This window comes from Astyanax mexicanus, chromosome 6 (assembly GCF_023375975.1).
Source record: "Astyanax mexicanus isolate ESR-SI-001 chromosome 6, AstMex3_surface, whole genome shotgun sequence".
NCBI lineage: Eukaryota > Metazoa > Chordata > Actinopteri > Characiformes > Acestrorhamphidae > Astyanax > Astyanax mexicanus.
In genome coordinates, this window is record NC_064413.1 from 50,600,501 (window position 1) to 50,612,329 (window position 11,829).

An 11,829-nucleotide genomic window follows, 5' to 3' on the forward strand; every position below is an offset into this window, starting at 1 on the left:
TACTACTTTGTATATTGATGCACATAATGAAAAAATATATATACTAAAGTGCACCTTGAGCAGTGTTTAATGCCACTACATATATTTTCTATCAACACAATGTGCAAATTTAAGCATATTGCTAAAAAAAACACGGACATTTATGGAAATACAGAGATAAAGTATATTTAATGTGTATTTTATTGAGTATATTAAACAGAAAATGCACTTTTAGTATTTTTTACCTAATTGAACATACTTTTAATGCTCTTAAGTATACTTTATTTTCAGGTGTAGTCTTAGACTATATTCTCGTTTCTATGGAAAATCAAAATTCAATATGTTGTGTAACCCAAGACTAGACTTTATCCCGGTCCAGAAAACTGCCACATTTCCTTTAGTCAAATTAAACTGAACTGAAAAACAAGGGCTGTTTATTATTTCCCCAGTAAATTACAGTGATGACAGAAATACAGCAGTAACAGCATATGATGGTACAGGAAATCATCAGCAGATATTTTACTACTCTGTCTTTTAAATTCTTCTGTGGCAGCTTTTCATTCCTAATGCCCCCCTCCCTCCCTAAACACCCCGCCCCCATTTCCTGCCCAGAACAAAATCCTGTATAACATGATTAGTGAGCATACGCAGCTCATACGTGACCTCTGTATATGTTTTTGTAGCTTAAAATGTGCCTCTATATTGTCGATTTGGCTCTGGACAAACATAGTACACATATACTAGTTAACACTGTGCAAACAGTACACTAGTGAGAAACTGCACTACTCTTCAATTGACAAACAAATGAATTGCTGCAAAATTCTGTATATCCTATTGTACGCCCTGCACAAGACACGTTGCGATGCTCTTTGTTATCTTACATCTCGTCAACAGTCTATTTTAATGCCTTGTGCCCACGCTGTTAAAATAGCGTCAGAGTTTAGGAATCAATCTACCCTGATGGGTGTGGTGGTCTGGAAGTGAGGTGTATTCAGGTAAATATCTGCTGTGTTTCTGTTTTGGTGATGGAAAACACAAGAGCTCCACTGACTGATTAAAACCCTGACAACAGTCACAATCATCAGAGTCCATTCCTAAAGACGCTCCCAGCATGTGTATACAAACCCAACTTTTAACTCAACAATAAACAGAATAAAGAGTAAAATAACATTACTGTTCCCTTAAATGAGCTGCTGGTGTATCTTTACAGTGTGAACACAGGTCAGTATCCTCTGCTGAGACGTGCAAAAGCACCGTGATGTTAAGATATGAACGTGCCAAAGTCAGACCTCACCTGCCTCTTAAAGGGAATGACGACTGGTACACTGATTGTTTTTTTTATGTTACGCCCAAAATTAAACAAACCCATGATTAATTACGATAATTAGTACATGCCTTTTGAGCGCTTCGAGCCAAGCAAGGAATATTTTTTGAGCGCTCATGATACCAAAGACACACCGACACACCTCTAAATCCAGCTGCACGATCCACAATTAACTGGTGTGCTATACGTCGCTGAAATAAAATGCTTTTGGGTAGTTCTCCCCTTGGTGAGAGATCACTGCACAACTAGAGCAGGGTGGATCTTAAACTGCTTGAACAGTGTAATGATGCAAAATATGCATAAAACTACATTCTAGAGGCTTTTACATACAAAGTTGTCATAGACAGAAATTTCACAAACACAAATATGCAAGAAATAAACTTTTTACAGTCTCTACTTCTGCATTTTGTTCTGCGTCTCTACCATCTGTCACCTGCCAAAATATGCATATGCATGACATATGCACAGTATGACAATGTGGCATGCAACAATCAAATATATTAATGGTATGGTTCTAATCTGAGGGAAAAAAAATAAGCTTCAAAATGATTATGTTCTCCAACAATATGGATGTATAAAGGTTTTATTGTATTTTTCCCACAAACTTTTATAGTTTCACTATTGTTTTTAAAACAAGCTTCAGCTTGAGCAGTCTTTGTCCATTTGGTCCAAGTGCTTCACCTATTTCCATTTATTATAGCCTAACATTGTTTTTTGTTTCGGGTAAATCTGCAGGGGACCAAAACTTCCTTCTGAAAAAGTGCAGGGGACATCCATCTGTCCATGCCTAATTAAGTCCATGGGCATTCCTCTAAGGCTGCGTTCACATTACAATCCACTTTTCTCAAATCCAATTTTTTGCTCAGATCGGATTCACATCATCACGAATCCTGACGGTTCACATTCACAAATGTAAGTGATCTGTATCTGTGTTTAATGTGAACAAATCTGTTCCTGAAACGTCTCACATGCTACACACTGATACCTGTATATACGTGTCCTTCTTCACCAACAACAAAAAAAAAACTCATATTAGAGAGATGAGAGACTCGTAGCTTTATAAAGGGAAATGGATGAGTTAGCAGCTCGTATGTGGAGCATCTTTTGCTGGAGTGGAGAAACAGTAAACAGCTGGTCTGAAGTTCATGCTCAGGTTGAGGAGGTGATTAAAAAAGGACAGGCTGTTTGCTTTTGCTGTTTTTGCAGCTATAGCTGCACAGCTGCACCGAGAGATAGAGTGTGGGTACGAGAGAGAAGCACGTTAGTGCTAATGCAAATACTAATGCGTAAAAGCTAAAAGATGCATGAATTCAGATTTGAACGTTCACATTCATGCTGCGTGTTCATGGATTGGATACGTATCCGATTTAGAACCACATATGGAAGTGACTCAAATCTGACTCAAAACTGATGAAAAAAACGGATTTGGCACATTCACACAGCTATGAAAAAATCAGATCTGAGCCACATTGAGGAAACAAATCAGATTTGGATCACTTCAGCCTGGTAATGTGAACATAGAACAAGATGCACTCAAAACATTTAAAGATGGCGCATCTCTGGACTATGAGAAGCAGGGTGCCAGCCCACACACAGTATGGGTTTTCCAGGAAAGTTTTCAGATTTATCGCCAGTTGACCGTTTATGGGACCAACTTGGATGCCAGGTTAGGACACCAATGGGTCAAATTATCTAGAATTTGTAATGTAGTTTCAAATAAACTCTTCTTCTTCTTTTTATGTTCACACAGCACCATTTTCTTGGAATGCTGACAGTATTCAGATTCAGATATTTCAGATTCAGCTGAACTCCACTTCCAGTCTAAATTAGCTTCATTAGTGTACCACATAGAGCCTATGATCAGCAGACACTGACCTCATTTCATGCACTTATAAGTTAACACCACAAAGCCCCACTTGCAGCTCAGATTAGCCTAATTAGTGGCAGAAGCATGAAGCTGATGGACGAATCTTTGTGGGCTCCAACTGGCCTGTCCAATCTTCAACCCAAGAGGGACTTGGATACATTGGCTGGGAAGACTGTTTCTGTACCCATAGTCCATTTTATCATCATTGATAATTGGGCTGTTTGTTTAATTCACAGGATTCACAGAGCTATTATTGTAATCTCCCTCTTGGTGGCTGTAATAGAGCATCATTTTGAAGCCTATAAACAACTCACAGTGAGAGCTACTCAGGCTAAAGTACAGCCGCTGTGTGCAAAATGAGCCGGCGCACTCAGAGGAATTGACGAGTGCTGAAAGTTGCTGAGCAGTGCGGCGCAGCGGTCCCCAGTGCTGCACGGGTGTGTGCACCTTCATTAAAAACAATGGCTTTGAATTTTTCCTGGCCAGTGTGAAGTGGTCCTCTTGGAATAGCAAAAAAGGAAACAACTATACAATAAAGAACTAGCAGTAAAGAAACAAAGTGAGCCCAATTAAAGCACAGAAAGTTCAGATTCATTTAAGTTCAGTTCATTTATTGAACCTTTTTTTAACCAGGTCAATCCCATTGAGACACAATGATCTCTTTTCCAAGGGAGGCCTGGCCAAGACAGCGACCTTAACATCTGTTTCAACATTTAACCTCCTGAGACCCAAACTTTTGCTTGGTGTGCATATTTCATTTGGGACTAGCAGGACCTAACAAGTATTCAAAACTATACTAAATAACTATACTAAACTGTGCTTTTGCAAAAAATGACCTTCTGTAAAAATCCCATGTCCTCATATTTGGGGACAGTAGTTTATTTTAACATTTAAAAACTATCCTTGCCATTTGGGATCAGTAGGACCCAATTAGTCCAAAAACTATGTTTTAGCTTTCTTCAATAAGTAAATAAACTAGTTTTAAACATAAAATTCAATTGGAATTTTTACCTGGTCCACGTTTCTCTCTGGGCTGACTGTAGAAACGTTTGAGTGGGATTCCCATCATCTGGTATTCAATCAATTGAGTGGAATGTTGTCATGTGACCCCTAGATAATACAGTCAGTGTCTCAAGATGGGGCCAAAGTCTTAACGCTTTAAGAAATTAAGTATCATGGTAAAGAGGAGCAGAAATGCAATGTCCCCATATGAGGACACAGGGTCTCTAGAGGTTAAAACAGACAATGTACAATTACACCATCAAACAACAATGTGAAAAATACAATCTTAAAGGCTGATTCCAGATTCTTTACAAGGTTTCTGAATGTTCCAAAAGAAATATGTTCCTTCAGATTCAGAGTACTCTGCAGTAAATTACATTCAGCAGGTGCAGAATACATAAATGAGAGCTTTCCAAATTCTGTGTGAACTTTTGGGACATTAAGCAGATAACAGTCATTCAAGCGTAAGGCGTACGTTTTCTGGGTTCTTGAGATATAACCACATAAATATTGTGGGAGTTGACTAAGAATGGCTTTGTTGATGAAAATGTGCCAATGTGATGGCGTCTGCCATATAAAGCACAACGTTGAGTAGAGGCTTTGCAACCTGCAACAAACCTCAATTCACAGTGAAACACAGACTCCAGAGACTGCAGACATGTTGCAGGAGCATGCATGTAAATGAGGTCGCCATATAGAGACCAGTGATCGATATATATAAGTCTATCAGAATTTATTTTTATTTCTGAGGCTCTGGAACTCTAGCAAAGCTCACTGTGAGTGATTATCTCCAATTGAAGAAAACTCCAGTTTCTCCCATTTCCATTTCCTACGGTGATGTCCACAGCACAGGGCATCTGTGAGCTGATGTACCGGAACCGAGCCGCTGCGCTTTCCTCCAAGCGCGCTGTGATGCTGCTCAGCAATGCTGCATCAGCAGCAGCTCGAAAAGAAGCGGTGGCTGACTTCACATGTATCGGAGGAGGAATGTGTTAGTCTTCACCCTCCTGGTGTGTCGGGGCATTACTAGTGATAGGGGGAGTCCTAATGAGTGGGTTGAGTGTCGATTGGGCAGGTGTAAAAACAGTAATTGCACTGATCAAAACAACCAGTTCCAAACAAACTCTGCAGTGGTTTGCTTATGGTGAGAACGTGATCTGGTCTCGATCAAATATACTCTTTTTATTTGAGCTACACTGCTGATATTAGCCAGATACTGCTAATTATCATAGATATGAACAAATGCTGTCTCTGCTGCTCCATGCTGTTCACATGCGCAGTTAAAAACACTGTGTTTAAAAGCCCAGCTGCAATTTTTCAGCGTTCAGTGTTCAAGCAGCTTCACACTGCACAGATATACACACTGGAACACAGAATCTTCTCACTATATTTCTCACTACTTAATTGCTTCTGTGCCAGACAGCTCTGACCAATCAGAGGAGACGATGTGCTCGCGTGGTTTATTGGTGCGCATTTTGGTGCGTTTAGGTTTATGCCTGTGTGAAAAAAAATCAAGCAGAGGGAGAAACGCTCCAAAACTTGATTTGAACTCTAGAACATACATACATTTACACACACACAAACTTACATACATACCACACACATACACACCAGATCAGTATTCCATTTTTCTGGGCAATTTTAGAGTATCTAATTTACCTGATCTCCATTTTATTTTTAGACTGTGGGAGGACACCAGTGTCCCCAGAGGAAACCCACACAGACTGTAACAGGAAAGGGTAGTGTTGGATCCAAGTGCAGAGCAAAATTATTTTTTGTTTTTGGATTTATTTATTTATATATTTAATTATATATGTTTACTCAAGTATATTTATATTATTTGAGTTATTTATAAATATGTTTTAATAGTGTTTGTATCAAAAGGGTGTGCTTTTGGAACTTGGTTTGGTTTTCCACAGAGGAGACTGGAAAATGGGTGGAAAACAAAACCCTGAAGAGGTGCAAAAAAAAGGCGGGAAACAGAACAAAGGAAATGCCACAAATCTTTCAGCTTCAAATAAACCAAACTAAAACACAATCGAACTCAAAACGGACTGAGCACAGCTCATTCCTCCTCTTTTTGCTTTCTTTTGAGATCTTTTATATATATTTTGTATGTGGCTTTCTTTCTTTTCTTTTCTATCTTTTCTTTTCATTTCTTTTCTTTTCTTACACCCTCTGTTACCAGTCACCCCTCTTTAAAGGTGTGACGACAATGTGTGGTTTGACTGGGCTTTATATAGAGTGCTGCACAGGTGTGGCTGGTTGCCACTGATCACTGCTGGGAATTCTGGGACTTGGAGTTTCGGGACCCAACTCCACTTATTTTTCCCCTCTGTTGGCCAGCTCCCCTGATGGTAGCCAGTGGTGCAGCACTGCCCATCACACAGACACAGGGACAACATGAAAACTCCACCCAGACAGGGACTTGAACCCAAGGCCCCAGTGCTGGGCAGAGAACGTGCTCACCACTAAGCCACCATGTTGCCATGGCACCCATATTTACCTACCTTCTTTTCTATATGAAGTCAATGGTATGTCACTTGATTTTTAAAAAAATATTAAACCATTTAAAATATGCAATAGTGTAAAATAGTGACAATCAGAGGGGGAAATACTTAATCAATGTACAGTAGGGGTTTAAGTTCCATCCATATTTGAGTGCACAGTGAATCAGAGATGTTTCAGGATGTTTTCAGTCTAGACATCAGTATTTTTATAGTTTGACCACTGGGTGTAGGTATTGTGATATTCAGCTAGAGCCACAGTCCAGTGAAAAAAAACCCAGTCCAACAATGGTTATAGACTTGTGTGTGTGAGAGAGAGAGAGAGAGAGAGAGAGAGAGAGAGAGAGTTAAGGAGCGAAACAGAGAAAGGCGAGTCACTCTCAGACTTTCAGACTTTCACATCATCAAAGAACCCCAGGCTGACTCACACCAAATGCCACCAATGTTTCCAGTAAACTGGCCCCCGTCTCCGGCGTTGCTGTGGTCACTCTGAGAAGTGGTGTAACTCTGTTTCCATGGCAGCAGGGTCGTGCCAGGCGGAGGGACCCTTAGGGCTGTGGAGCAGAGCTACTTCTCTACCCAGAACCTGCATGATGGTTCCACATCATCAGACATGAGCAGCAGTGAAGATCTAGAATCGCTCTTCTGCTGGTCTGTGGACCCTCTGTGAGTGCACACTGATTTTAGTGCAGTGTTCCTAATGAACACAGACCAATAGCATTCCTTTAAATATTCTGTGGCAACATTAACTGGTGGCCTACACTTAAGTTGTTTAAGAAACATTGCAGAAATAATCATATACTTAAACTAGAAAGTGCATTTCCTCAAGAAAAGCATACAGATTGCATGTAAAAGTAACCTACCTTCAGGTTTTGAGGCACTGTATTTGCAGGGGTTGCTGTGATATAGCTAGGTGGTTGCTGTGGTGTAGCAAATAATTTAAAATGGTATCACAGGTGGTTTATGTGAAGATAAATGATTGACGTTTTGTTACAAGGGGGTTGTTGTGATGTTGCAAGATGGTAATAATTGGTTTCACATGATGGTTGTTGTGGTGTTGAGAGGTGGTTGTAATGGTTTCACATGCGGTTGCTGTGGTATTGTAAGGTGATTGCTGTGGTGTTGCAAATTATTTAAAATTGTATCACAGGTGGTTGGTGTGGTGAAGACATGTAGTTGCTGCCATGTTGCAAAGTGGTTGTAATGATTTCACATGCGGTTGCCGGGGTATTGCTAGGTGATTGCTGTGGTGTTGCAAATTATTTAAAATTGTATCACAGGTGATTGATGTGGTGAAGACATGTGGTTGCTGCCATGTTGCAAGGTGGTTGTAATGATTTCACATGCGGTTGCTGTGGTATTGCTAGGTGATTGCTGTGGTGTAGTGAATTATTTACAATTGTATCACAGGTGGTTGATGTGGTGAAGACATGCGGTTGCTGCCATATTGCAAGGTGGTTGTAATGGTTTCACATGCGGTTGCTGTGATATTGGTAGGTGATAGGGGTTATGAGGTGTTGCTTGGTGGTTGCTGTTTTGTTTCAAGGTGGTTGCAATATCACAGGTGGTTGCTGTGGTGTTGCATTATGGTTGTTGCGGTGTTGTAAGGTGGTTGATTTGGTGTTGCAAAGTATTTAAAATGGTATCACAGGTGTTTGATGTGGTGTTGCAAGGCAGTTGCAAAGGTATCACACGTGGTTGCTGTGATACTGTTAGGTGCTTGCTGTGTAATTGCTAGGTGGTTGCTGTGGTGTTGCAAATGACTTGAAAAGGTGTCACAGTTGGTTGATGTGGTGAAGATAGATGGTTGCTGTTTTGTTGCAAGGCCGTTGCAGTGGTATTCGTGGTGGTTGGTTGCTAAGATGTTGCAAGGTGGTTATAATGGTTTCTGTGGTAATGGTTTCTGTGGTATTGGTAGGTGGGAGCTGTGGGGTTGCAAAGTATTTCAAATTGTTGCTAGGTGGATAGTGTTTTGTTGCACGGTGGTTGCAATATCACAGGTAGTTGATGTAATGTTGCATGGTGGTTGTTGTGGTGTTGCGAATTATTTTAAATTGTATTACAGATGATTGACATGGTTTTGCTAGGTGGTTGCAAATATATCACAGACAGTTGCTGTAATGTTGCATGGTGGTTACTGTGGTGTTGCAAAGCATTCTGAATTGTATTACAGGTGATTGATATGGTTTTGCTAGGTGGTTGCAAATCTATTACAGATGGTTGCTGTGGTACTCTAAGGTGGTTGCTGTGGTGTTTGCTCAGAGGTATCAGAGGTGGTTGCTGTGGGTTTGCTTGGTGATTGCTGGGGTGTTGCCAGCTTGTTGCTGAGGTGATGCAAGGTGGTGGCAATAGTATCACATGATTTTGCTGTAGTGTTGGTAGGTGGGTGCCATGGTGTTATCTAGTGGTTTCTGATCAGGATAAACCAATAGAGAAGGAGTGTTGGGATCTGAAGCTCAGGATTGCAGGGCAGAGCAACTACTTGTCTACACAGAACCTGTAACACGGTTCCACATCGTCAGACCCGAGCAGCAGCGAAGATCTAGAATCGCTCTCCTGCTCGTCAGCCTGAGCGCACACACCGATCTCAGCACAGACATCCTGATGAACAGAGAAGAACTGCATTTCAATGAAGGGCTGGAATGGGAAAGTTTGTTTAACGCGTGTATCAGTAGGTCTGAGCCCATTTCTTCCGGAGCTGCTGGGTTCAGATAACGCAACGCGCGCTGGTACCCATGATACACTCCTTATTTCCCAGTCAGTTTTTCTCCCGGGAGAATGTTAATGTGATGTTCCTTTTAAGGCATGACTCACCCGCACTCACAGGGCCTGTACCTCATTACGACGTTACAGCGTGCCTTAAAAAAAAAGTGTGTGTCCGCGAGTGTGTGAGTGTGCGGGTGCGCGAGTGTGTGCATATGAAATCTTTCATTCCAAACCCGGCGTAACTCGACACTTCCATTTCTGCGGCTAATGCTATTCCACACCTTCAAATATCAACACTCTTATAATGTGCTGGATTCAGCCTGAGAGCAGCAGCTCTACTGATGGGGAAGAAACCGGGTGTATGACCTGCATTCAGACACCAACATTAGCTGGTGGGCTAACCGTCAGCCTGAGCTTTGTCAGGCCTGGCATTGTAGAAATGATAAAACATATATTTAGTAGAATGTGCATTTCCTGGAGGAAACGAAGAAGGTTGTGGAGCTAAAAGCTTGGTTTGAACGTTTTACCAAAAGTTACACCATCGATAGCTTTTGTAACGGCCAGTATTTAGTAGGGGTGTGAAGCTACATGAAGTTTGGAGGTGTGTAGAAATGAACTAATCTGAAGCTACATGAAGTTTGGAGGTGTGTAGTGATGATCTAATCTGAAGCTACATGAAGTTTGGAGGTGTGTAGTGATGATCTAATCTGAAGCTACATGAAGTTTGGAGGTGTGTAGTGATGATCTAATCTGAAGCTACATGAAGTTTGGAGGTGTGTAGTGATGATCTAATCTGAAGCTACATGAAGTTTGGAGGTGTGTAGTGATGAACTAATCTGAAGCTACATGAAGTCTGGAGGTGTGTAGTGATGATGAACTCTGAAGCTACATGAAGTCTGGAGGTGTGTAGTGATGAACTAATCTGAAGCTACATGAAGTCTGGAGGTGTGTAGTGATGAACTAATCTGAAGCTACATGAAGTCTGGAGGTGTGTAGTGATGATGAACTCTGAAGCTACATGAAGTTTGGAGGTGTGTAGTGATGAACTCTGAAGCTACATGAAGTTTGGAGGTGTGTAGTGATGATCTAATCTGAAGCTACATGAAGTTTGGAGGTGTGTAGTGATGATCTAATCTGAAGCTACATGAAGTTTGGAGGTGTGTAGTGATGATGAACTCTGAAGCTACATGAAGTTTGGAGGTGTGTAGTGATGATCTAATCTGAAGCTACATGAAGTTTGGAGGTGTGTATTGATGATCTAATCTGAAGCTACATGAAGTCTGGAGGTGTGTAGTGATGATGAACTCTGAAGCTACATGAAGTTTGGAGGTGTGTAGAAATGAACTAATCTGAAGCTACATGAAGTTTGGAGGTGTGTAGTGATGATCTAATCTGAAGCTACATGAAGTTTGGAGGTGTGTAGTGATGATGAACTCTGAAGCTACATGAAGTTTGGAGGTGTATAGTGATGAACTAATCTGAAGCTACATGAAGTTTGGAGGTGTGTAGTGATGATCTAATCTGAAGCTACATGAAGTTTGGAGGTGTGTAGTGATGATGAACTCTGAAGCTACATGAAGTTTGGAGGTGTGTAGTGATGATCTAATCTGAAGCTACATGAATTCTGGAGGTGTGTAGAAATGAACTAATCTGAAGCTACATGAAGTTTGGAGGTGTGTATTGATGATCTAAACTGAAGCTACATGAAGTTTGGAGGTGTGTAGTGATGAACTAATCTGAAGCTACATGAAGTTTGGAGGTGTGTAGTGATGATCTAATCTGAAGCTACATGAAGTTTGGAGGTGTGTAGTGATGATCTAATCTGAAGCTACATGAAGTTTGGAGGTGTGTAGAAATGAACTAATCTGAAGCTACATGAAGTTTGGAGGTGTGTATTGATGATCTAAACTGAAGCTACATGAAGTTTGGAGGTGTGTAGTGATGAACTAATCTGAAGCTACATGAAGTTTGGAGGTGTGTAGTGATGATCTAATCTGAAGCTACATGAAGTTTGGAGTTGTGTAGTGATGATCTAATCTGAAGCTACATGAAGTTTGGAGGTGTGTAGTGATGATCTAATCTGAAGCTACATGAAGTCTGGAGGTGTGTAGTGATGAACTCTGAAGCTACATGAAGTCTGGAGGTGTGTAGTGATGAACTCTGAAGCTACATGAAGTCTGGAAGTGTGTAGTGATGGACTAATCTAAAGCTACATGAAGTTTGATGGTCTGTAGTGATGTAGTTACTCTGCAGAAATATGGAGACTTCTGTGCAGTATGCCCACTGTGCCTCATTACGGCGTTACAGCGCACCTTCAGAAAGTGTGGGTCCGTGAGTGTGTGGGGAGTGTGTGCATATGAAATCTTTCATTCCAAACCTGGCATAACTCGACACTTCCATTTCTGCGGCTAATGTTAGAATACTTGTTACTGAAAAAACAGACA

The 11,829-nt window shown here is 41.0% G+C and overlaps 1 long non-coding RNA gene across 4 annotated transcripts; it reads left to right on the forward strand.

Annotated features, from left to right (window-relative positions):
- Positions 1-10,337: 10,337 nt before the first annotated feature.
- Positions 10,338-11,212, forward strand: LOC125802402 (uncharacterized). Of its 4 annotated transcripts, XR_007439524.1 has the most exons (5): positions 10,338-10,456; positions 10,543-10,628; positions 10,758-10,843; positions 10,887-10,972; positions 11,145-11,212. It is a non-coding gene; the product is annotated as an uncharacterized LOC125802402 (long non-coding RNA). The 4 variants fall into 4 exon arrangements; XR_007439528.1 differs by lacking the exon at positions 10,887-10,972; XR_007439525.1 differs by lacking the exon at positions 10,758-10,843.
- The last annotated feature ends 617 nt before the right edge of the window (positions 11,213-11,829 follow it).